This window comes from Pleurodeles waltl, chromosome 3_1 (assembly GCF_031143425.1).
Source record: "Pleurodeles waltl isolate 20211129_DDA chromosome 3_1, aPleWal1.hap1.20221129, whole genome shotgun sequence".
Lineage (NCBI taxonomy): Eukaryota > Metazoa > Chordata > Amphibia > Caudata > Salamandridae > Pleurodeles > Pleurodeles waltl.
The window spans coordinates 1,628,007,564-1,628,034,346 of record NC_090440.1 but is presented as its reverse complement, the minus strand read 5'-3'; positions in this window follow the sequence as shown (position 1 = coordinate 1,628,034,346).

Here is a 26,783-nt window from a genome sequence, read left to right as displayed (position 1 = left end):
TGTTCAAAGAAATCACCCACTGGTGGGACCTCTACAGGGGTGTCCAATGTGGCCTTAGGGGAAAGTAGTCCCTAGGGTCAGGTCGTAGACCATGCCTTCATCTCCTTTAGTTGGGAGAGAGACTCAGAGGGTAAGCTGGTGATCCCTGAGGGTGGGAGTCGACACTTCCACCAGGTGGGAGTGAATGGGGTCCCAGTCACTGCTCTGATGGACACAGGAGCTAGTCTTACCATGATGGTGGAGAGACTAGTTTCACCAAAGCAGTACACCCGGTGTAGGGTGACTCCAGCCCATGGGGAGGATTTCTTCCGCCCCATGGCCGTGGTGTCCCTAGAGTGGGTGAGGAGGTGAACCAGAGGCGGGTCATTGTTAGTCCCAAGCTGCCCATTGACTGCATTCTGGGGAATGAGTTACCCCTAGTGTCAGGAGAACTGAGAGGGTTTACCCCTAAGGGTGCCCTGTTCAGTTATCTGGCAGTACCACTCCCCAGAGGAGGGCACGTGAGCCCAAATGTGGGGGCAAGGTGAGAGAGGACTCACCCTTATTCCCTGTTCAGCCTCAGGGTACAGACCCTGGGCTGAGTGACCAGTATCAAGGTCCCACCCCTGAACTGGTGGGAGGTAGAATGGAGAAGGGGTACAAGACCCCTGGAACTACTGCCCCCCATTCTGAGATGCCTCAGGAGCCCCTTAGGAGCTCCCTGCCAGCCCCCAGCTGGAGGAGAAGCTCATCCAAAGGCCCCACTCAGGGTCTCCACATTAGCAGTGGATGATCTGGGGCCTGGCTCCTGACACTGACAGCTGTCAGTGGCCTCTTTTGGTTACTGTCCTTGTAGCCAGATTTTTCCCTAGGTTGGGGACAGAAGTCTGACCCAAAGGGTGGGAAGGGCCTCATCACTTTGTTGGTCATGGTGGTACTGTCTGCATACTGGGATGCATCTGTGAACAAATTAAAGTTAGGAGCTTCACAGATGGGGTCCTCAAATGAGGAACAGGGTTCCCCATGGGTCATTTCAATGGCCCCAGAGAGTATAGACAGAGGAGCCTCACTGAGCTCAGAAAGGTGTAGAACTGGCAAGTGCCCCTGCAGTAGTGGGCAATCGTCCACGTTCTATCGCCTTCAGCAGGGAAGTCCATCAGTGTGTTGAATAGCCTACCCTGGCTTTAGGCTGGAAGGGGAATATGTTGAAAAACAGCCTTTCTGCAGGGTCATCCCCAAACGTTTGCCCTCCTCCTTCTTTTTCTGACCTCATTTTTGCTGGCTGTAGGACTCTGCACACTTTACCACTGCTAATCAATGCTAAAGTGCATATGCTCTCTCCTTAAAGCATGGTGACGTTGGCTCATACTCAATTGTCTTTTTTAATTTACTTGTATGTCCCTAGTCAAGTGCACTACATATGCCCAGGGTCTGTACATTAAATGCTACTAGTGGGCTGCAGCACTGGTTGTGCCACCCACATAACTAGCCCCCTAACCATGTCTCAGGTCTGCCATTGCAGGGCCTATGTGTGCAGTTTCACTGCCACTTCGTCTTGGCATTTAAAAGTAAATGCCGAGCCTTAAACTCCCCTTTTTCTACATATAAGTCACCCCTATGGTAGGCCCTAGGTAGTACATAGGGCAGGGTGCTATGTAGATAAAAGGCAGGACATGAACATGTGTGTTCTATTTGTCCTTGTATTGTAAAACTTCTAAATTCGTTTTACACTGCTTTGAGGCCTGCTCCTTTCATAGGATGGCATTAGGGCTACCCTCATATACTGTTTGAGTGATAGATACTGATCTGAAAGGAAGAGCCAGGTCATATTTAGCATGGCCATAATGGTGATACAAAATCCTGCTTACTGGTGAAGTTGGATTTTATATTTCTATTTTAGAAATGCTACATTTAGAAAGTAAGCATTTCTCTACACTTAAATTCTTCTGTGCCTTCCAACCCACTTCTGGCTAGGTTTCGTTGACAGCTCCCTTGTGCATTTACTCAGACAACTCCAAACACAGGATGCTCAGTCACACTTGCATACATCTGCATATTGAATGGGTCATCCTGGGCTGGGAGGGTAGAGGGCCTGACACGTACATGTCAAAGGACAGTAGCCTGCCCTCACACAAAGGACTGCCACACCCCCTACTGGGACCCTGGCAGACAGGATGGAACTGAAAGGGGACCTTGTGCACTTCTAAGCTACTCTTTGAAGTCTCCCCCACTTCAAAGGCACATTTGGGTATTTAAGCAGGGTCTCTTACCCTACCAACTTAGACACTTCTGAGGTAGACACTTCTACTTCACAGACACGTCCTAGAGAAGGAACCCCGAACCAGAACCTGCAACCTGCCAAGAAGAACTGCCTGGGACCCTGGCACACAGGATGGAACTGAAAAGGAGCCTTGTACACTTCTAAGCCATTCTTTGAAGTCTTCTCCACTTCAAAGGCACATTTGGGTATTGAAGCAGGGTCTCTTACCCTACCAACTTAGACACTTTTGAGGTAGACACTTCTACTTCAGAGACACTTCCTGGAAAAGAAACCTTGAACCAGAACCTGCAACCTGCCAAGAATAACTGCCTGGCTGCCCAAAGTACTCACCTGGACTGTTTTCTTCAAAGTACTGCTGCCTTGCTGTTGCCTGGCTGTGCTGAGAAGTGCTCTCCAATGGCTTGGATAGAGCTTGCCTTCTGTTCCCTGAAGTCTCAGTACCAAAAAGACTTCATTACTGCAAAAGAACTCCTTGTGTGGCGAAAATCGATGCACAGTCTGCAAGAAATGATGCATTGCGGTGAGAAATTCACTGCACACTGAACCGGAATGACGCAGCCTGACTTCGCAAGCAGTAAATTGACGCAGCGCCAGCCTTTGCAACTGAAAATTCGACGCACCGCCCACTGGATTGACGCAAAGCCGAGCCGGAATGATGCAGCCGAACTTCCTGAGAGGAATCAACACAGTGCCTGCTGTGTGGTAGAAATTTCCACGCATCGCCCACTGGATCGACGCAGCCCCTGTGACTTCATCCTGCACGCCCAGGATTTCGACGCATCATCCCCGGGGGGTCCGAAAACCTAAAGAGGATCCCACTCTACCCACCGGAAATCAACGCAAAGACTGTCCTGCATGAAAACTCAACAACTCATCCTCTGTGTGCGCCGGAAAATCGACACACACCTCACTGTTTTCCACGCATCTCCTCCTCTGTGGTGCCTTGCAGAGAATTTGAATGCAAACCAGGTACTTTGTGCTTTCCAGAGACATTTGATGCTTTTAAAAGACTAAAGACACTTTGGCCCTCATTACAATCCTGGCGGTCGGTGTTAAAGTGGTGATAATACCGCCAACAGGCCGGCGGTAAAAAAAATGGGATCACGACCATGGTGGAAACCACCAACAAAGACAGCCATTTTAACACTTGGACCACCATGGCGGTAGCAACAAACACCACGGCGGTCACTACCGCCCACACTCTTACAAGGCACCAATCTGCCAGCTTTTCCACGGCGGTACCAACGGCATCAAAAGCACGGCTGAAACTGAACAACGAAGGGGAACCACTCACTTCTCGACACTCCATGAAGAACCAGGACACCATGGAGCCCGAACTGCAGATCCTACCCATGTTGGTGTATCTATTAATACACCAGGAAGTAGAAAGAAGGTGGCGGCGAAGACAGTGAGTACTGCACCTAGCACACAGGGGAGGGGAGGAGGGAAAAGAGAGTGACACACACACGCAGCACGCAACACCCCCACCCTCACCCACAACAACATACACACACACATATCCAGCAACATCACAGATACACCCCATCACCCGCTAGAAGAACGCAAGGACAAAGGAAATGAGTTTAACTAGTGTTATATTGAAACAATCAGATATATCAAGAGAAAAGCAAATAATCAATATGCACAAATATTTACATCAAGTACACAAGTCCGTACACTGTCCCTTGTATATGTCCGTGGACCAGTGGTCCCAAAAAGCATGGGTGAAGTCCACACATGACACCCGCCTCAAAACGGAGAGAAAACTGCAAGGGCATCAGGTTGAAAAGAAAACAGGCACCTCAGGTGGAAGGGGAGGGGGGCACCTCAGCCGGAAGATGGTGACGCCACTGCTCCTCGAGGGGGTTCCATGCCCACTGCCTGGTCCTGGGGAGTGCAAAGCCACAGTCTCTCAAGTGGGTGGGTTGCCCACTGCTTGGTCCTGGGGAGTGCAAAGCCAGAGTCTTTCAAGTGGGTGATTTGCCCACTGCTTGGTCCTAGGGAGTGCAAATCCACAGTCTCTCAAGTGGGTGCTTTGCCCATTGCGTGTTCCTGGGGAGTGCAATGCCACAGTCTCTCAAGTGGGTGGTTTGCCCACTGCTTGGTCCTGGGGAGTGCAAGGCCACAGTCTACTAAGAGGGTGACATGTTCCACTGGTTCTGGAGGGGGCTTTGTGCCTAGAGTGCTTCATCCTACCAAGGACTAGGTTAGGTTATGCATTTCTCCACTGGTTCTGGAGGGGGCTTTGTGCCTAGAGTGCTTCATCCTGCTAAGGAATGGCTTAGTGGATGCATTTCTCCACTGGTTCTGGAGGGGGTTTTGTGCCCAGAGTGCTTCATCCTGCCAAGAACTGGGTTAGTGGATGCATTTCTCCACTGGTTCTGGAGGGGGCTTTATGCTCGGTGCTGCTGCACCTGGGGTGTGGCAGTTCTCATCCTCTTACCTGGATGTCTGAGCCACGCGATGTACCTGGAACAGGTAGCATGATACTCCATGGAGGCAGAGCCACACTCCATCCTGCAGCGACATAGGCTGCCAATTGCTGCTCTTGCCAGTGCTGGAGGTGGTGCCTAAAGTGCCGTGTCCAGGACGTCACCTGCAGACTCGGACGGCTGCCCACTGATGATGCTGCTGACGTACGACAGAGGTGTATTGGATGGGCACGTGGTGGTGCAGATGGTGGTGCAGGTGGCGGTGGCTGCGGTGGAGATGCTGCCGGTGCTGGCCTTGATGAAAGTGTCTGTTGTGGTGGAGGGAGACACCATACCGTCTCTGGCAGCCTTGGATGGCTGATCTTTGGGGCGGATGCTGCAGCCTGATGTTGTGGCAGCAGCGGTGCAGGTGGTGGTCGGAGCGGCAGTGGTGACTGTGATGCAGGTCGCTTCCATCGCTGATGATATGGTGGTCACAACCCCCTCAACAGGAGGCATTGTGCCCTGAGGTGACTTGCCCTTTGGCTTGTGGCCCTTCCCCACCTTGGCAGTCGCTGCAGGGACCTTGGCACGGTCCTCTCTGTTTTTGGGTGAGGCCTTGCTGGGTGGGTGGTGTGACTTTTCCCTGCTGCAAGCCAGGCCGTTTTTACCTTTGCAGGTGGCAGAATAGGGTGATCCTTCATATCAGTAGGTGGCACACTGGCAGTTCTGACGGGTTTCCCCCTTCGAGCCTCCCGGACATGCAGGGACCACAGCGGATGCAGATTTGGTGGCTGAGGTGCTGGGCTGGGATCTAGACATCCTGGACCTAGGGGAAGGATGGGGAGGGTGTAGGGAAGAGGTTAATGTTAGCTAGAAAAAGTGTTTTAGACACACTGGGAAGGGAAGATGGAAAGGGTGTGGGAGTGGAGGAAGAGGTAGTGGTTGTAGGATGTGTACGTCTGCTGAGTTTGGGTGAAGGTGCATGGGCTGGAGGCTGTTGTGAGGTGGATGGCTGTTGAGTGGGTGTGTGCCTGCGTTTTTGTACATTGGGAGGAGGGCTCACAGATACACTGGGAGAGGACACAGGGGATGTGTGAATAGTAGTGGGGGTGGTGATTGCACGTGAGCGGTGTGTTGTGATGGGCGTGCTGGTGATGGGGCAGTGGCTGATAATGTTGTGCATGCAGGTGTGAGTGGAGATGAGACTGGGAGGGAGGTGGAGGACGTGGAGGAGGGGGACACAGTGGAGGAAGTGGATGTTTGTAAGTGTGCATTGGTATGGTGCTTTTGTGAGTGCCTGTGGGATGTGTGGTGCTTATATTTTCCTGAGCCACATTAGTGTGTTGATGTGTGTGCATGCTGGTCTGATGGGGTGCTTAGGATAGGCTGAGGTATAGGGGATTGGGTCTGGGTAGAGGAAGTTAGAGGGGGAGGCTGGAAACAGGGACAATGGCTGACATCAGTGCTGAGGCCAGAGCCTGAAATGTTCTCTGTTGGGCTGCCACGCCAGAATGAATGCCCTCCAGGTATGCATTTGTTTGCTGCAAATGCCTCTCGATACCCTGGATGGCAATCAGAATGGTTGACTGTCCAACAGTGAGGGATCTCAGGAGGTCAAATGCCTCCTCACTGAGGGCAGCAGGGCTGACTGGGGCAGGGCCTGAGATGCCTGGGTGAAGGAGATGCCCACCCTCCTGGGTGAGCGGGCACAGGAAACACGCTGAGGGGCTGCTGGGAGGGCGGTGCTGGTAGGGGGGTGGCAGCTGTACTTGTTGTTGGGGGTGGGCACAGAGGTGTCCGCCACCGCCAGGGAGCTTCCATCAGAGGAGGAGTCGCTCTTGCTGTTGCTGGTACCCCCTCCCGTCGCAGAGCTCCCCTCACCCTCCGTCCCAATGGTGCCTTCATCCTCCGTGGATTCATCCTCATGGGCCATGTGGGATGCAGCTCCCCCTGTCGCTGGTGCCTCTGCTCCTCCGCCAGATTATGCTAATGCACACAAGGACAGGGTGACAAAACAAGAAGGGGGGAAGAAAGAGGACACACATGGTCAATGCCAGCAACACCACTACCGTTGGCGGAAACAACACACAGGGAGGAGCCCTATGCAATAGGCCATGCATTACCAGTTACTAAGAAAGTCACCAGCCCATGGGGTACAATGCCTGATGCCATTAGCTGCGCACCTGAAACCCACAGGACCCTGCCCAGTAGTTGATGCCCACTAACACTATTGGGGTTGGAGTGCTTCAGAGCCTGCCCAACATGGGACTTACAATGCCATGTTCGCCCTGGCCTAGGGGCACCCACAGCCCACATCCCTCACCCAGATACTTACTAAACCATGCAAAGTCAGCTTTATGACACTGTACTCACCCCCTCGTGGCTGCTGTGATGCCATCAAGCGCCCATCCAACTCCAGACAGGCCACCGCCAGGATGCAGAACATCAGGGGAGTCATGGTGCGACAGGCACCCCTTCCACATTGGGAGGCCAGCCCCAGCTAGGCCTCCACCGTCTTCTTGTCCAGCGGCACAGGTCGTCCCATCTCTTGCGGCAGTGGGTGCTCCATCTATGATAGACCCCCAGGGTCGCACTTCATGGCGATGGCACGCAAAATACCCTTCTTCTGGTGGGCACTGACCTAGAGGGAAGGTACAGGAGGAAAGGAAATTACTCACCTGTCCAGACCATCAGACTCATTGCCCACCAGTTCCCAACCATGCCCTGACGCACATATACTGACCATCCTCACATGCAGCCCTCAGCCCCCCAACATGTGGCTTACATCCACACCACTACAAACAGGCATTGCCCACGCATCATGCTCACAGTGCACTCACCTGTTAGTCTGGAGGACCATAGAGTAGCGTGTACTGGGTGAGGACCCCATCCACCAGATTGTCCAACTCCTCTGCGAAGGCAGGGGCCCTTTCCCCAGACACTCGAGCCATTGTCCCTTCCAGACTCAGGTCATAGCAGCACTTGCAGTGTAGGTCCTCTCCTGTTGAAGGTCAGGTATCAAGTGAGTGTACAGATAGAAAATGGCGGTCACATCCACGGCGGTGCATGGCCATTGGCTCCTGGAATCCCTAGGGCCCAATGATAACCAATGCTGCATTACGTGGCGGTCTCTGACCGCCTACCGTGACGCAGCACAACGCCAGCGCAGTTACCTCATTTCCCCTTGTCCCTTCTCACAAGTCAGGCAGCCGCCATTTCAGGGGGGCACATGGCATGGCACCTAACTCTGTCACAGCACATTTTGGCACATATACGGACTAACTACGTCACACACAGATTTACTAACATTACTGCAGACACACTTGTGCAACCTATGTGGTAAATTACCCTCTGCTCACCGTTGTCCTCCTTAGGCTACAACTGCTGGGGCAGATGATGAGATAGCGGCATCCTCAGGTGTACAGACCCCTGGTGGACCTGTCAACAATGGAAGACAGACACATCATAATTACCTACAGACTTGATTGTGCCACAATCCAAGACCTGTGTGCCCGATTGGAGCCAGACCTGATGTCATCTACCTGCCATCGCACAGGAATCCCCCCTCTAGTGCAGGTTCTGTCAGTGCTCCATTTCCTGGCAAGTGGCTCCTTTCAAGCAACAGAGGCCATGGCATCAGGGATGTCTCAGGCAATGTTTTCTAATGTGTTGACCAGAGTGTTGTCTGCCTTGCTGAAACACATGTGCAGCTACATCGTGTTCCCCCAGGTGGAGGATTTGCCCACAGTGAAAGCTGACTTTTATTCCCTGGGACATATCCCCAACATCATTGGAGCCATTGATGGTACATTTGTGGCATTTGTCCCCCACCCCTGCAGAAATTAACAAGTGTACAGAAATAGAAAAAGCTACCATTCAATGAATGTGCAAATGGTGTGTTTGGCTGACCAGTACATCTCCCATGTGAATGCCAAGTATCCTGGCTCTGTGCATGACGCCTATATTTTGAGGAATAGCAGTATGCCTTATGTGATGGGCCAACTCCAGAGGCACCTGGTGTGGCTAATAGGTGAGCTCAAGGTCACCACACAGCATGAGTAGGTGTCTGGGCATGGGGTTGTCCCTAAGGGTTAGTGTGTGTCTGACATGTATCCCTTGACATTTGCAGGTGACTCTGGTTACCCCAACTTCTCATGGCTACTGACCCCAGTGATGAATGCCAGGACAAGGGTAGAGGACCGCTACAATGAAGCACATGGGCGAACTAGGCATATTATTGAGAGGACGTTCGGCCTCCTGAAGGCCAGATTCCGGTGCTTCGATCTAACAGGTGGCTCCCTATACTACTCACCGAAGAATGTGTGCCAGATAATCGTGGCATGCTGCATGTTGCACAACCTGGCATTGAGACACCAGGTGCCTTTTCTGCAGGAGGATGAGCCTGGTGATGGTCTTGTGGCAGCGGTGAAGCCTGTAGACAGTAAGGAAGAGGAGACAGAGGAAGAAGATATTGACAACAGAACGAACATCATCATGCAGTACTTCCAGTGACACACAGGTAAGAGACGGTAACTCCTCCTCACATTTCAGAATACTGTAGGACATTGTACAAGTCAGTCTCTTAACCTCTGTCCATGGACACTGACTGTTCACTTTGGATTTCCATTTTTCAGATCGGGTACCCCCTTCTGCCTTCTGCTATAAGTACTGCTGCCCAACAACTGTCATACGTTGGTATGAGTAAATTAACATTTGCATTGCTATTTGTTACTAATGTTGTCATTATACATTTGTGAAAGATCAGACTGACTCCAGATTGGTTTGTGCTTAAAGGGTGTTTATTTAGGGGCTAATGAGTATCGGGGTATGTGCAAGGGGCTGGGGTGATGGTAGAGGAAGGTCCATAGTAGAGTCCAGTCTCTTGGTATCACAGGTGCATTGTCCAATGGGGCTTAGGAAGGGGGGTAATGGCAGTTCAATTTGGACAGGATGACATAGTGGGACAGAAGGGTGACAATCAGGAGAGTTTCCTGGTAATAAGTTTCCTGGTGGGGGTCTTGGCAATGTTCTCTGTCTTTTGCCTGGATCGCAGGGACAGTTTGCGGGGTAGTTCTCCTTCTGCAGAGGGTGGGGTGCTGGTGGTCTGTTGGTTCTGTGGCGGGGCCTCCTGCCCACTAGCGCTGACGGAGGTGGAAGGCTGTTCCTTGATTTGTCTAGTGTCAGGGGCCCTTTGTTGTGCCACTGCCTCCCTCATGGTCTTGCCTATGTCAGCCATCACCCCTGCTATGGTGAACCGGGATGGTGTATATGTTGGTGAGGTCCTCCCTGATCCCCATGTAGTGTCTCTCCTGCAGCCGCTGGGTCTCCTGAAACTTGGCCAGTACTGTGCCCATGGTCTCCTGGGAATGGTGGTATGCTTCCATGGTGTTGGTCAGTGCCTTGTGGAGGGTCGGTTCCCTGGGCCTGTCCTCCCCCTGTCGCACAGCAGTCCTCTTAGTTTCCTTGTTGTCCTGCGCCTTTGTCCCCTCAACTGTGTGCCCACTGCCACTGATCCCAGGTCCCTGATCATCCTGTGTTTATGGGGTGGCCTGGGTAGCTGTAGTGGTGGACACACTGCTGATTGACGTGTCCTGGGGACAGTGGCATGGTCCCGCTGGGTGGGTGCTGTGCTGGTGTTTCCTGAGGGGGGAGGTTCTGTGGTGGTTGGGACTGTGGCAGGGTAACTAACTGTCCAGAGGTCCCAGATGGGCCAGGCTGGTCATCGTGATCCAGGCATGCAGAGCTGCTTTCATCACTGTGGGCCTCTTCTGGCTATGGCTGGCACCTCCTCTCCGGTGATGTTGGGTAGGGGTCCTGTTGGGATGTAAATGCATTGTTATTGTATCTGTGTGTGCCATCTTGTGCAGTGGGTGTGTTTCCCTGTATTAATGTGCTTGTACTATCGCCTTGGGCCTTGTGCGAGTGGTGATTTTGTGGGCTGGGTGAGTCTCTCTAGTGGGCATCCTGTGGTGATGGGTGTCCATGCAGGTCTGTGATGGGTGTCCATGTATTGGGGGTGCATGCAGGGCTGGGTATTGGGATGGGTGGGTTGTGTTAGCGGGGTATATGTGAGTTGGTGGAGTGATGGGGGTGGGGATAGGAGTTTGTGATGGCATGCAGGTGGGGGGATGATGTAGTAAAGATTTGACTTACCAGAGTCCATTTCTCCTGCTACTCCTGCGAGGCCCTCAGGATGCATGTTGTTAGTTGTCGGGGAGGAGGTAAGGGTCCCACGCCAGTCCTCTGTATGGCTACCTGGTGTCTTGATACCACGGAACGTACCTTCCACCGTAGGTCATTCCATCTCTTCCTGATGTCATCCATTGTTCTTGGATTCTGTCCCACTGCGTTGACCCAGTCAACTATTCTCCGCCATATCTCCATCTTCCTTGCAATGGAGGTCTGCTGCACCTATGATCCGAATAGCTGTGGCTCTACCCGGATGATTTCCTCCACCATGACCCTGAGCTCCTCCTCAGAAAACCTGGAGTGTCTTTGAGGTGCCATGATGTGGTGTGAGTGATGTGTGAGGTGATGTGTGAGGTGATGTGTGGGGTGATGGGTTGGGGCATGTGCATTGAGGTGCGTGGATGGTGTATGTGTGATGGTGTTGTGTGCCTCTGGATGATGATGTGGTCTTTGCTTTTCTCTCTCTCTGCTTCTTCAGAATTGTTCACTATAAGGGGTTGTGGGTAATGTGGGTGTGTATTTTATAGCGGTGTGAGTGTATGGATATGGTGTGTGTATGTGTGTGAGGTGTGTGTAATTTGATTTGTCCAATGTAGTTGTGTTTTGTAAGTGCATGTGAATTTTGAGCACAGCGGTGTGTACCGCCAATGGTTTACCGCAGTTGAAAGACCGCTGCGTTGATTCATGGGTTGTGATACTGTGGGCGTATTCCTGTTGGCGTGACGGTGTAAGTTTTGCCATCGGCAATTTATCACTGACCTTTGGTGTGGCGGACTTGTGTGGGTGTCTGTATAGTGGCGGATTTCTCAGTGTGGGTCATAATACCCGTAGCGGATTTCCGCCTCGGTCACGGTATGTTGGCGGCCATCGGCACGGCAGTAAGCAGGATTTACCACCAGGGTTGTAATGAGGGCCTTTATCTAATTTTTACAGCGATACTTATTGCATCTTGATCATTTTGACCTGCATCTTATCAGATAAATATTATATATTTTTCTAAACCATGTGTGGTGTGTTTTTGTGGTGTCCTACTGAGTTATTGTATGATTTTTTGCACAAATACTTTACACATTGCCTTCTAAGTTAAGCCTGATTGCTCAGTGCCAAGCTACCAGAGGGGGGGCCCAGGATAATTTGGATTGTGTTTGACTTACCCTGACTAGAGTGAGGGTCCTTGCTTGGACAGGGTGTAACCTGACTGCCAACCAAAGACACCATTTCTAACAGATTCCAAGTCGGCAGGGAACTCTGGGAGCATCTGAGTAGCCAGTGCCAGCAGGTGACGTCAGATCCCTCCCCTTATAGGTGCTTACCTGGTTGGCTGACCAATCCCCCTTTCAGTGCTATTTAGGGTCTCTCTCTTGGGTGGCTCTTCAGATTCGGATTGCAAGACTCCAGCAGGAACCCTCTGCTTCCTCCACTTCACCTTCACACCAAAGACACTGCATCTGGACCCTCCAGGAACTCTACAAACTGCAACAAAGAAGCAAAGACCACTTCTGCAACATTGTATCTTCAGCTCCTGCCAGCAACTGCAACTGTTACCCAGTCGTGCATCCTCAGAGGACAGCCTGTCTTCAGCCTGCACCAGAAGAGCGAAGGAATCTCCATTGCAGTGAAGGAGCCACTCCCCTGCTTCAGCAGGCTTCTCACTGCATTGACGACCAGTGGTATGAATCCCCTCTCCTGATGAGCAGCGCGGATCCTGCATCACAGGTGGTGGACTGAAGTGGTCCTGACGGTCCTGATGTCTTACTGTCCAACTTTGGTGGAGGCAGGAGCTTGCCTCCCCACGCAAGACAGTACCCCCATGCACTGCATATTTTGCAGTTGCCAAGGCTTGTTGGCATCCTTCCATTAAGTTATTTGTACAACATGCAGCTCCTGTCCCAAGCACTCTATCCTCCAATGCACAGCTTCCTGAGTGGTTCTCCTGTGACGTGGTATCCTTTGTTGTAGTGCTTCGTGGGTCTCCTTTCACACATTCTTTGTCCCTGTGCTGTGGGACTCCTGTGCACACTGCCTGATCTTCTATGGGCTCTCTGAGTTGCTGAGAGCCCCCTCTGACTCTCCCTACTGGGTAGAGTCCACCAGGTCCCTCCTTGTCCTCGGCAGCATCATTTTGGCAGAATGCAGTGATGCAAACCAGACTGCAATCTTCTATCCAGCGTGGGACATCATCTGAACCAACCAGGAGCCCGTATCCTTCTTCTTGGGTGCAGTACTGACTGTTGTTCTTCACCGGTTTTTCTTTTGCACCTTTATCCAGGTTAGCAGGGGCTTCGTTCTCCCTGGACTCTTCTGTGCTTCTTGGACTTGGTCCTCTTCTTCCACAGGTCTTCAGGTCCAGGAATCCACTGTTGGTTTCTTGCAGTCTCTTTTGGTTTTTAAATTGTCTTCTATCTCGTGTTCTTGTGTGTTCTAGGAAAGTGACTGTGATTTCCTCCTGCTTTCCTAGGGCTCTGGGGTGGGTTCTATTACTTACTTTTGGTGTTTTCTAATACTCCCAGCACCCATCTACACACTACACTTGCCTAGGTGGGAAACCAACATTTGTATGACACTTTTTTACTATATGGTTTGTGTCCCCCGCCCCGGCACATTTCTAACTATTGTGATTTTCACTATTTGCACTGTTTTCTAACTGTTTTGACACCTGTTTTTGCATACTAGTATATATAATGTGTGTATAACTTACCTCCTAAGGCAGTATCATCTCTATGGTATTTTTGGCATTTGTGTCACCAAAATGAATTACCTTTATTTTTATAACACTGAGTATTTTCTTTCATGTGTTTGAGTACTGTGTGACTACAGTGGTATTGCATGAGATTTGCATGTCTCCTAGATAAGCCTTAGCTTCTCAGCTACAGCTACCTCTAGAGAGCCAGTCTTCTAGACTCTGCCTACATTTCACTTATAAGGGATAACTGGACCTGGTATAAGGTATGAGTACCATAGGTACCCACTACAAACCAGGCCAGCATCCTACACTTGGTATGTTCCCCAGGATGGGTTTTCCTAAAGAAGTCTCATATGGGGCACTACATTTCTGTCTGCTTATCTGAAGGCTATGTGGGATGAATATGTTGTTACTGACAGTTTCACCAGCCCCTACTATCCTGAAGGTATTGGTCCAGTTGAAAGATTCAATAAGACCATGAAGGACATTATCATGGGATGTTCTCCTTCCATGCCTACTGTTTATCTACAGGGAGATGCCGTAAAAATGATTGGGCACCAACCCATTTGAACATCTGTTTGGTCACCCTGGGAGAGGTCCACTGAGTTTGGTGAGAAAAGGGATGGGAGAAACCTCTCAAAGAGCCAAAACAGGACATAGTGAACTGTCTGCTGGGCTTTTACTCCAAGGTGACTGAGTACACAAAAAAGGCAAAGAAGAACTTGGGGCCCAACAGTGAGCTTGTCAAGTACTGGTATGACCAGAAGTCCACTTTAGAGGAGTATAAACCAGGTACGTTTATGTGGAGCTTGGAGCCCGTGGCTCCCAGAAGCCTTAAGGATAAATTGACTTGTCCCTATCTAATTTTGGAGAAGAAGAGGGAAGTCACTTATTTGGTGGACCTACGTACTTAGAGTCACCTTCAAAGGGGATATATGTCAACAGACTTAAACCACATCAGGACAGTGTAGGAATGCCATTGCTTATGGTGACAGATGGTGCAGTAGATGAAGAAAGTGAGCCTCTCTTTGACATGCTGTCAAGTAATGCTAAGGATGGTTCAGTGGATTAAGCAGTGCTCTCCCCCACTCTAACAGACTGACAGGAGGGGGACTGATATAAATTGTTGAGCTAGTTTGCCTTTAAAGAGTAACATGTACAGACTGTCAGACAAGGTCAATCCTAGCATTATGGCAAAGGTTGCCAAAATGTTACAGCTTGAGATGACTGAGCCATCTAGCAATACTTGGGTCAGCCGAGTAGTGTTGGCACCCAAACAAAACCCAAAAGGTGGGAAACCTGACATGAGGGTATGTGTGGACTGCAGAGGCCTAAATACAGTCAATAAGACTGATTCTTATACCATCCCCATATCAAGAGCTGGTGAGCTCATAGACAATTGGTGGCTGCCGAGTACCTATGTGCACTTGACTTAACTTCAGGACATTGGCAGATTGCTCTCACTGAAGGAGCAGAGGAGAGGTTTAAATTTTGCAACTCCAGAAGGCCACTTCGAGCTTAAATTAATGCCCTCTGGTATGAAGAATGCATCTTCCAGCTTCCAAAGGTTCATGATTAGAGTGCTAGCACATCTAGAAACTTTCAGTGGAGCTCTTCCTGATGACATTGCTGTATTTAGTTCTGCCTGGGAGGAGCACCTGGCCCACCTTAAGGAAGTGTTTCAGTCCCTGCATATGGAAGGCCTGACTATAATAGTAAGTAACAGCCAAATAGGGCAAGGCTTGGTGATGTATGTGGAGGCTATGTGCAGCCTCTGTAACCCAAGAACCAGAGCATCCTGGTCTTGGAGGCTCCATAGAGTCAGTCTCAGGTCAAACCTTTTCTTGGCCTGACTGGGTATTACAGAAAGATTTGTGAAGCAGAATGGTACCATTGTGGCATCATTGACAGAATTTACTTCAAAGAAACAATCCAAAAAAGTTATTTAGTGTTTCAATAACTTTACATGTCCTAACAGTAAAAACCCTGCATCGTTGTTTTTACTGTGGAAAGGCTAATAGCCCCATTGGCGAGTACAGGGATACATGCTGACAACTCAGCAGTGCTAATTTCTGAATGGGACTAGTAAATATGGTACATGAAGATATCAAAACAGTTGTTGCATTAAACTGGACTTGGTTTTCATGTCGGCTTTAATGTAAAGTTTGCACAAATTGCAATTTTAGAAAGCTGCCACTCTGCTGGCCAAAGGATTTCAGAGGCTGTTTATGGTTCCACACAAGCTGCTATCCTCAATACAGCCTTCTGTCCTCATGGGGAATGCATGAGTGACTCTCAGGTGGGAGCACAGAGGATCTGCTAATGTAAGAGGGGTGACCTCCTCCTGGCAGGAAAGCAAAAAAGTGCGTTAGCCCAAAAAGTGAGTTTCAAAGAGAATCCCACCTATAATGTCTATGCTGGTGGTATAGGACTTCAGAAGATCAAAATGCTTCTGAGATCTTGTTCCAGTCCTGCTGTGAAAATTTGGTGAAGGTGGTGAGTGATGGGTATTCTGATATTGATGAGGGTGTAGTCAGACCAGGTGATAGGTCTGGGCTTGTCTACGGTGATGCTGCGAAACTCGAAACGTCATCTACTAATTTAACTGATTGGTCTGGAATCCTTCTATCCATACAGTCAATCATTCACCTTTCAGTGTAATCAGTCACACATCATGTGTGTAATCAGTAACACATCATTACACTCCTGAATCAATACCATGATTCATTCATGCATTCACCCACACCCCCCTCCGCTCTACCACACACAAACACACAAATTAATGGAGAGGCACTTTCAGCTATCATCCAGACCTACTGACATTTTTGTTAGTTTGAAAGTGGTGTGAGCATGCTTGCAGAAAACCTTGACTGTAATTCTGTGAGTTGTGTGTGTTAGACCTGACATCAATTTGATAAAACTCCCCCAAACGTTTTGCGTTCACTCCTTGATTTTTTCTGAACACGTTTTTGTTGGCATTAGGTCTCTGCATGCTTTACCCCTGTTAACCAATGCTAAAATGCTTGTGCGCTCACCTCCAAATATGATAAAAGTGAACTACACCTAATTGACAACTTTATTTAAAATCTAATTCCCTATTAAATAGTAGTATCTGTACCCAGGCCCTGCAATGCTACTGGTGGGTAGTAGCACTCATTGTGCAACCTACTAAAGTAGCACTGTAAAACATGTCCCAGGCATGCCACTGCAGTTTGCTTGAACAGTTGTAATACTGTAATTTTGACCTGCCAAAATTAACCTTTCCAGGCCAAAATGTTCTTTTCAAATATTTAGCAGTCACCCCTAAAGTAGACCCCAAAGCTTCATGGAGTGGGGTGAATTACATTTATAAAGTAGAGCATGTGTAATTAAGTTTAACATGTCCTAGCACTGAAAAACTTCAAAAGTCATTTTTCATTGTTATCAGGCATATCAAACATTGACTAACTATGGGTTACCTAGGTAGGTTTAATAGGCGCTAACTACAGATTGGGAAAAATTGAGATATAGGGCCTCATTACGACCCTTGCGGTCTAATGACTGTCAGGGTCGAGGCAGTGGTCGTACTGCCGCCAATGCGGTCGAAGCACCATATAACGATTGCGACGGAAGAGCTGCGGGCGGACCACCAACACCAACAGATTACAACTTCACGTCGGTCTGGCAGTGCTGGCGGTCCTAATCTACCAGGGCAGCACTGCAAGCAGCGATGCCCTGAGGATTACAAACCCCCTTCTCCACCAGATTCATGGCAGTGTAAGCTGGCACGAGGGGACCCCAGGACTCTCATTGTTTTGCTTGTGAGGTGTTGACTAGGGACCCTGTACAGGTGGGCTCAGTACTGATTGACATGTCCTGGGGACAGAGGTCTGGTGACATTGGGTGGCTGCTGTGGTGTTGGATTCTGATGGTGGAGGCTCTGTAGTGGACTGGGTGTGGACTGGGGTAGCCGACTGACCAGTGGTCCCTGATGGGCCAGGGAGTTCATCCAGATCCAGAGCTCCAGAGTTGCTGTCATCACTGGGGACATCTTCTGGTGGGGGACTGGGTAGCCGTGGCACCTCCTCGCTGCTAAGATTGGCTGGGACACCTGTGTGGATGTAAGTGGTGCATTTTGCTACATGTCTCTGACGTATGTGGTGATGTATTGTGGGACACATGAGACGCATGTGGTGATGTATTGTGGGATTGTTAGTTCTCCATGCTGTGCATGCATTAGTGGTAGGTGTACTTGAAGGGCTGGAAGGGATTGCATTCAGTGGGTATGGCAGGCAGGGCTTGGCATTTAGGTTTGTTAATTGTGTTGGTGGACTGTGTGGGATGGAGTGGGGTGAGGGGTGGTGGTGGCATGCAGGTATGGGGGGTGATAGTAGTAAATGTTGACTCACCAGTGTCCAGTCCTCCGGCTACTCCAGTGAGTCCTTCAGGATACAGGATTGACAAGACTTGCTCCTCACATGCTGTCAGCTGGGGGGGAGGAGGTTGGGGACCACCTCCAGTCCTCCAGATGGTGAGCTGATACCTTTCTGCAATGGAATTCACCTTCCCCCGTAGGTTGTTCCACCTCCTCCTTATGTCCTCCTTTGTGCGTGGATGTAGTCCCACGCGTTCACCCTGCCCATGATCCTCCGCCATAACTCCATCTTCCTGTCAATGGATATCTGCTGTACCTGTACTCCAAACAGCTGTGGCTCTACCCTGACTATTTCCTCAACCATGACCCGCAACTCCTCATTGGTGAAACGGGGGTGCATTTGTGGGGACATGGGTGTTGTGTGGTGTGTGTAGTTTGTGCAGAGGGTGATGTGTGATGTGGTGGGGTGTGTGGTGTGTGGTGGGTGTGGGATGAATAGGTAGTTGTGATATGTGTGTGCAGTTCTCTTTTAGATTGTCGTTGCAAAGTTTAGCCATCTTGTTGTGTTAACAAAGGATTGTGGGTGATATGGGTGTGTGTTTTACAGTGCTGTTGGTGGGTGTATGGGGTGTGAGTATCTGTATCAGGTGTGGGTTTTTTGTTCTGGCCACTGTTGTCTTGTTTTGTATTTGGGTGGCCTTATCCGCCGCGGCGGTATTCACCGCCAATGGTTTACGGCCGTTGAATGTCCACAGGTGGTGATTTGTGGGTCATTATTTGGAGGGTGTAGTATTAGTGTCATAACAGTACAGGTGGTAGTTTTGACAGTTTATCACGTTCAGTGGGTCTGGGGTATTTGTGGTTGTGGCTGTTTTCTGTCGGTTTTGTGTGTATGTCTCATATTTTGGCAGACGGATGCTCGCCTCTGCAGCGGTATGTTGGCGTCAGCCAGTGCAGCGGTATTCGGAATTTGCTGCCAATGTCATAACGAGGGCCACTGTGTACTTATCTTCCAATGGAGAGTCTTACTCTTGACAAACAATTGGAGCAATTGTTCCCATGTGGAGTCCTTTTCCTTTACTTGTGAGCTTTGCCAATCAACTTTTCTTCATGAAACTGACCAGACCAAAGATTGGGTAGTTGTAGAGCTAGTGTTTCTATTTATTTGCTTTTAAAGCCCTCTGCCAAATGAAAGCTGGGCGGTCTCCCTATCCATCAGCCCACCACATGATAGCTTACCAAACAACATATGCTCAACCTCTTGCGTTTACTGTGAATCTCAGCACCAGATAGACAATTGAACAGAGTGTGAGACATTCCTCTTGGACCACTTAGTGCTTGCAGGTACTTACCCTCTGCTTTGGAACCCTGCCCCTGGTCACCCTACTATTTGCCCCTATGCACCAAGTACAAGCTTTAGCATTTATCCACAGGTTAGTAAGGTAGAGCAGTACACCTTGAATCCTGTACTCATGGAGGTGGTGTGCACTACAAACCCTCGAACTTCACAGATCATACAAAAAGACAATAAATCTATGTCCAGCCATCATCATCATATATCTTTATTCTGGATTCACATAAGTGACCTATAAAAGAACAATGGACTTCAAAACAAAATTATACAAATAAAGCAACACTGCAATTAACAGTAATTAAGATTAGTACGAACACAAATCGTAAAGTTATAATAAAAAAAATGTAACCAAAACTCATCTTGGGACATCCATCCCATTTCTTAGCTTCATAGCTACTTTTATAAAACTTTCAATAGAGAAGAATATAAATTCATCATGTAACAATTGCAAAAAAAGACAGCAAGGTGAGCTAGTGACAAAACTTGATCCTTCAGTAATTGTTTGAGAAACGTCTTCTTAGAAGTCTTAAATACCCACTAAGCATAATTGTATAAAATGTTACCTGTGGAGACATACAGTTGATGCCACAGGGACCTAGATTCTTAATGAGATTCCACCTCTTTTGTACTGCCAAAAGACAATGCAGAAATTTAACCAAAACCAAAATGTTAAATAGATTCCCTCACACTGTGTGGACTTTAAAAGCGCATAACCTCTGGTTGTGTATTTCTGTAATTCTACTTCCTCACTATCTAGTTCTCTAAAAAAAATACAAGCTTTTTTTGTTTTCTTAGCTTTCTGGTCAAGAAAATAAATCAGGAAGGCTCAAGGCATTGAGGGGGTATATTTACAAGAAAGTGGTGCATCAGCTATGATGCGTCACTTTTCTTGCACCCCTCCTAATCTCATCATGGTAGCACATTATGGTACACATTAGCACAATAGCAACAACATTTTTGACCCTATTGTGGTGCATTGGTCGACTAGCACCAAAAAGTATGGCGCTAGTCCATTGATGCGTGGGAAGCCCATTGGAAACAATGGGAGTGTCACTTTAATCCCCTTAGTGCCCTGAACGAGCTGGTCACGGCCCTCGGCTAGCGCTCCCCGTGGGCCTCTCACCCACACTCCCCTGTCAGGAATGGAAGGGGAATCGCTTCCCCTTCCGCCCCTGATCCCCCCACAATCTGATGACATCAGCGTGCTCAGAACGCATCAAAGTCATCAAATGGTGCAAGGGACACACTAGAAGCCATTTGAGTCCTTCTCTTTGTTTTTTTTGGGGGGGGGATAACAGGCACAGGGGGAAAGGAAATAGTTTTTCCTTTCCCCCTATGCCTGTTTTCAATGGATTCCTGCTCCACGATTGCGGGCGAGTGCCAAGATCGTGGAGAATGAATCCACCACTAGGTACCAGGGATTTTTGTTTATTTTATTTTGGGGAGCCACCCCTTAGCCAAGGGTCCCTCCCCCGGGGACATAATTATATCTGTGTTTTGCCCCCCCTCGGGGCAGATCGCCTGTTTTCTTGGCAGATCGGCCCCTGGGGAGGGGGTTGGAACCCCCAGACACTAAGGATTATGTTCATAGAATGTGTTAGGGCAGCGACCCTTTAGGCAAGGGTCGCTGCCCTGGGGGCTATATTTTTTTATATGTCGTCCCCCGCCAGGGCTTGATCAGCCATATTTTTGGCCGATCTCGCACCCGGGGGGGGGGGGGGTGTCAAAATCCACTAGGCCCAAGGGATTTTGTTGTGTGTGTGTTTGTGTGTTTTTTGTGTCTTGGGAGGCACCCCTTGGGAAAGGGTCGCCCCCAAAAGGGGAACATTAGTGATGGCCATTTCTGCCCTCCTTGGGGACAGATCGCCCTATTTTCTTTGGGCCTATCTGCGCCCAAGGGGGGCAGAAGCCAACAAGACGCCAAGGTTTTTTTTTCTTTATTTTGTGTTTCATTGTGTTGGGGGTGACCCCAACAGCAAGGGTCACCCCCCCTAAAGGTGGCACAGAACTGTTGGCCATTTCTGTGCCCCTTGGGAGCAGAGCGGCCTATTTAATTAGGCCCATCTGCTCCGAAGGGGGGCAGAAGCAACTTAGGCATCAGGGATCTTGTGAGTATGTGTGTGTGTTTTATGTGGGGAGGCAGTCCCTTCAAAGGGGGCACATTACTGATGGCCATTTCTGCCCCCCTTGGGGCCAGATCGGCCTATTTATTTAGGCCCATCGGCCCCCAAGACGCCAGGGCTTCTTTTTTACCCTTAGTTTTTTTGTTTGCTGGGGCGCCCACTTTGGCAAGAGTTTCCCCCCAAAGGGGGCACAGAACTGTTAGCCATTTCTGCTATCATTGGGAGCAGATCGGCCTATTTGTTTAGGCCATCTACCCCAGGTGGGGCAGAATCCACTTGTATGTGTGTGTTTTGTGTGGGGGGTGACCCCTTTGGTAAGGTTTGCTCCCCCAAAAGGGGCATATTACTGATGGCCATTTCTGCCCCCCTTGGGGCAGGTCGACCTATTTTTTTAGGCCCATCTCCTCCTGAGACACCAGGGATTTTTTTTTCCCTGGTGCAAAAAAAATAGGCTGATCTGCCCCCAAAGGAGGCAAAAATGGGCAACAGTTTTGTGCCCCCTTTGTGTGGTGACCCTTGCCAAAGGGGGCACAAAACTGTTGGCCATTTCTGCCCCCCCCCCTTGGGGGCAGAACGGACTATTTTTTGTAGGCCCATCTGCCCCGGGGGGGGGGCTAGAATCCACTTAGGCACCATGGAAAATTTCTAAATACTTGGTAGAGGGGTGTTTATCAACTGGCAAAGGTTTTGTATTTCTGATTATAACAGTTTATTTCTTCTTTTTGTTCTAGTTCAAAGCTTTTGCTTCCTTTGCTGTGGCTCCTTGCGGTTTTGACACTGGTTGACCTCCAGTTTGCGTAGTTGCATGTTTTAGGCAAGTACAAACAATTTCCTCCAAATTAGTTTTTTTGCCATGCATGAATGACATGTTTGCAGGTGGTGTACTAAATGCAGGATTGTGTGTGAAATTGTCCTTAGATATTGCACAATGATATTTGTGTTGTCTTATGTCTAATTTGCTTTTCTTTTTTTCTTTTTAGTGGGATATCATTGGTAATTGCTGTGTCTGTGCAGAGTAGTTGCTGCTGAGCCTAGCTTTTTCATGCGAGTGAGAGGTATAGTTTTTTAGTACACAACTATTTTGATAAAGCCGCACTTTGTTTATTACTTATTTTAGACAGCGCTGGTAGTTGTTGGCACATTTGTCAAGTTATACTTCTTAGAAAGGACCATGGCTAGCCGCAGAGTGACCGCTCAGCAGGTTGTTATGAGACTGACTCTGCATCTGGGGCAGAGGAGGAAATGAGAGATTCTGGCAGTGAGTTTTCTGTCCCAGAGGAATCTTCTGATGATGAAGCCACTCTGAGTGCAGATGAAGGGCCTGTTTTACAGGATACTGATGTGCCAATAGTGCAGCAGCCTGGGGCTGAAAGGTTTCCCATTGGAAGACCTGACACCTGGGTTGCCCCTAACATGGAGCAGCCACAGTTGCTTGCCTTTACTGGTCTCCCAGGGAGTAGAGTAAATACAGAAAACTTTTTGCCTGTCAATTTCTTTGAGTTGTTTATGGACAATGTATTTTTGGAAGAGATTGTTGAGCAGACTAATTTGTATGGGAGCAGTATTATTTGAGGGACAACGCTACCAGACTTAGGCCTCAGTCTAGAGCTACCCAGTGGATTACCACACATCTGGAAGGGATGAAAAGGTTTTTGGGTTTGACTTCTTTGATGGGGTTGATAAGGAAGCCGTCACTGGCTTCTTATTGGTTCACTAGTCACTTGATAGCAACGGCTATATTTCCTGAAACCATGACTCGTAATCGGTATTTGATTCTGCTTCGGATGCTGCATTTTGTTGACAATGTTTTAGCCTTGCCACAAGATCATCCTGATTGTGACAGTTTATGTAAGATTAAGCCTGTCCTTGATCTTTTTGTAGATTGGTTTTCTGAGGTGTATGTTCCAGGCAAAGAAATAAGTGTGGACAAGTCTTTGGTCTTGTTCAAAGGGCGTTTGGTTTTTAAGCAGTACATTCCTAGAAAGAGGGCACGGTATGGAATTAAATTGTGTATGCTGTCCGAAAGTAGTACAGGATATGTGTATAATTTCCGGGTCTACACTTGTAGGGATTCCAGTATTGACCCTGCACTTTTGGAGTTAGTGGGAAAATTGTGTGGCAACTTGGTAGATGACTGTTTAACAATGGTCACCATTTGTAAGTAGATTACTTCTACACTGGAGTGCAGTTGTTCAAGGAATTGTTCAGAGTGGACACTGTTGCTTGTGGCACAATCCGTTCTAACGGGAAAGGCTATCCAAGGGATTTTGTCTGTAAACAACTTGAGAGGGGACAGTGCAGTGCCTTGTGTAACAATGAGCTGCTAGCTCTGAAATTTGCAGACACGAGTGAAGTGTACTTGTTAACTACCATCCATGATGAGAGTACTTCCCCTGTGACTGTTTGGGGTCAGGCTGCGGAAGTGCGCAAACCTGCGTGCATTTTGGACTACAGTAAGCACATTGGTGGTATTGATAGAGTAGATCAGATGTTGGAACCTTACACTGATCTTTGTAAGTCGTACGTATGGTATAACAAGTTGGCCATCCATTTGTTTCATTTGGCAACTTTTAATGCTTTTATTGTGTTCAAGGATTGTTCACCGGATTCAAGGATGAAATTTGTTACCTTTCAGGAGTCAGTGATGGAGAGCCTCATTGTGGTGGAACAGGCAAGAGTTCCTAGAGTAGGAGTGGTGGAGGATGTGGCTAGATTGAAAGATTGCCACTTTCCTGATCACATTCCTCCCACTCCCAAAAAAGACTTCCCACTAAGAAATGTAGAGTTTGCGCCCGAAGAGGTATCTGGAGGGAGAGACGGATGTGCTGCCCAGACAGTCCTTCAAAGCCTGGGCTGTGAGTGGCTGGCTGTTTCATGAGTTACCACACACAGAAGAATTACTGGGAACTACATTGAGCGTAAACTGCCATTTCATATTTTCATATGTTCAGTTTCACAGTTGGCATTACTGTCATGTATTTAGTTAGAGCTTTTGTGTTTGTAGTTTTATACTTACTTATAATTAGTTATTGGTTTCTTTGTTGTTTAAAAACAAAAAAAAGTGATGGCAGTGTGCATGGAGTGGCGCTTGGCTGGTGGTGTGCGTGGAGTGGCTCTTGGCTGGCAGTGCCACACACTCCCATCAGCTGGTGTGATTGCTGTCTCAGGCATGTGGGCGTATGAAAGTGATAGGCACTTGAGTGGCGCTGTCTGTCGATGCAAGTGTTGTAATGTGCTGGGCCCGTGGCTGGTGGCATGAATGGTCTAATGCATATCATGTATGAAAGGTCTGTGAATGGACTGTAAAGCGGTTGGTGCCTTGTTGCAGCTTTACAGCTCACGATCTGTGAGTCATTTGTTCAGTTTTGTGGCCTTTCAGTTAATAACAGTGCATTTCATTTTTGTGAATTTTATCTACTGAACCATAACTCACCCACATGCCAAATCCAACCAGTATATGTGGTAAAAATCTGCTCTGCTGTATTCAGGGGTCGCAGCACACACATGGCATGCTAGGTGTCTCGGGTGGGACCCCGATGATGAAGCATGCCACCAACTTGGTTGGTGGGAGAGGGGTCTTTTTAACATAACCTAAGCACATTTTTTTCACAATTTTAGTGTTTGAAACATCACAGAAGTATGTGGACACATCAAAATGATCTATTACAAAACTACCTGTGTTTGCGGGGGCACCTATGTTTTTGATATCGGGTGCAGCCTTCTTCTAGGGGAACCTACCAAACCTAGACAATTTTCAAAACTATACACCCGGAGGAGTCCAGGGAGGTGTGGCTTGCATGGATCTCCCAACATTTTCTTACCCAGACTCCTTAGGCCTAAGAATCATGCAGTCTGACACCAGGAAATCTGTTGTTTTTGTGGTGTCGAGATTTCTGATGGTGATGTGAAGAATTAGGCAAAGAGCACTCTAATGGACTCTAATGCAATGCACTTTTAAGGAATTTACTTAACTGTTTTAAATTGGTTTTAACATCTTTTAAGCTGTCTTATCTTTTGTATCTTTTTCTGTGACACCAGGGAGACCAGCGGCGTCCCACTTGCGGGCTGCGGTCAGATTTCGGGCCGCCGATTCTGCCATGGGCTGCTTTTTGGGCCACAACCTGCTTTTTGCGCAGTGGCGTGGTCTGGAGGTCCTTTTTCGTGCTCTGGGTCACGCTGCGCTCTTTCAGGACCCCCATAGTTTGCTGACCTGCTTTTTGGATTTCCTTTTTCTTCTTTTCTTTTACTTTTTCTTTTTCTTTTTCTTTTCCATTTTTCTCCTTTCTTGGCCATATCTTCTTCTTCCCAGGAGTCTGTGTTTCCTTCCCTGCATGCATTGCTTGCCACCTTTTCTACTACAGCTATTTTTACTTTCATCTGTATGTGGCTTTTCCCAATCCAAGATGGTGTCTTAGCTCTTCCCGCATGTCACTTCCTGTTTCTCCATATATAAGCACAGAAGGTCTTCTGTCCCTTGCTTTGCCAACACTTCTGTCCTGGTGGTGCTCCTCGCTCCCATGTCCTGTGATTTGGACCCCTCCTATTTTGCTTGCAGTTTTCTTATTCCTGATTTTTCTTGTGTTTTTTTCTTTTTTCCTTTTGCCTTTTTTCAGGAGTTCCTGTGATCTGAGTTTTTTTTCTTCCCAATATTGTTTTTTTTCCTCAGGGACTCATTCTGAAGGTTACGGCCTGCTAGGTGTTATACTGTCAGCAGCACTGTGGCTACTGTAAAGGGTCACCCTTACCTTGGCCAATCCAGAAGAAGCAAGAAACCAGGTGGTACCCAGAGACTGGTAGATCACAGCAGTAAGAAGCGTGCAAATCGTGACAGATTGCCCAGGAGTTACAACAACTGCGTGCCACAAATACAGCACTGAGACAAGCTCTGGTTTCTCGGTCCATTGATATACCGACTGTCTCCACCTCAACACCACGTTATTCTGGAGATCCAAACAAGTTAAAGGAATTCCTAGACTCCTTAACAGTATATTTTGCATTTCGACCCTCTCAGTTTTCCCAGGATCAGACCAAGGTTGGTTATTTGATCAGCGCTCTGTCTAGCCAGCCCTAGCTTGGGCAAACCCTTGGTAGCCACCAATGACTCTTTATTGTCCAACTATTCAGCCTTTCTTCAAGCCTTCAAACATGTTCAAATGACCTGGACTAGCGACCACTGCGGAAGAAGCTTTATGTGACTTATAACAAGGTAATCAGGATGTCTTGACTTACATAACCCATTTCAAACAACTAGCGGCAGAAATCACTTGGATTGAACACACCTTTGTAGCCCTCTTCCGTTGAGGACTACGAGACAAAATAAAGGATGAATTGGTGCATTCCACCAAGGTAGAATCATTGAAAGAACTGATGGATCTGGCACTAAATATAGAGTACCGTTTATGAGAG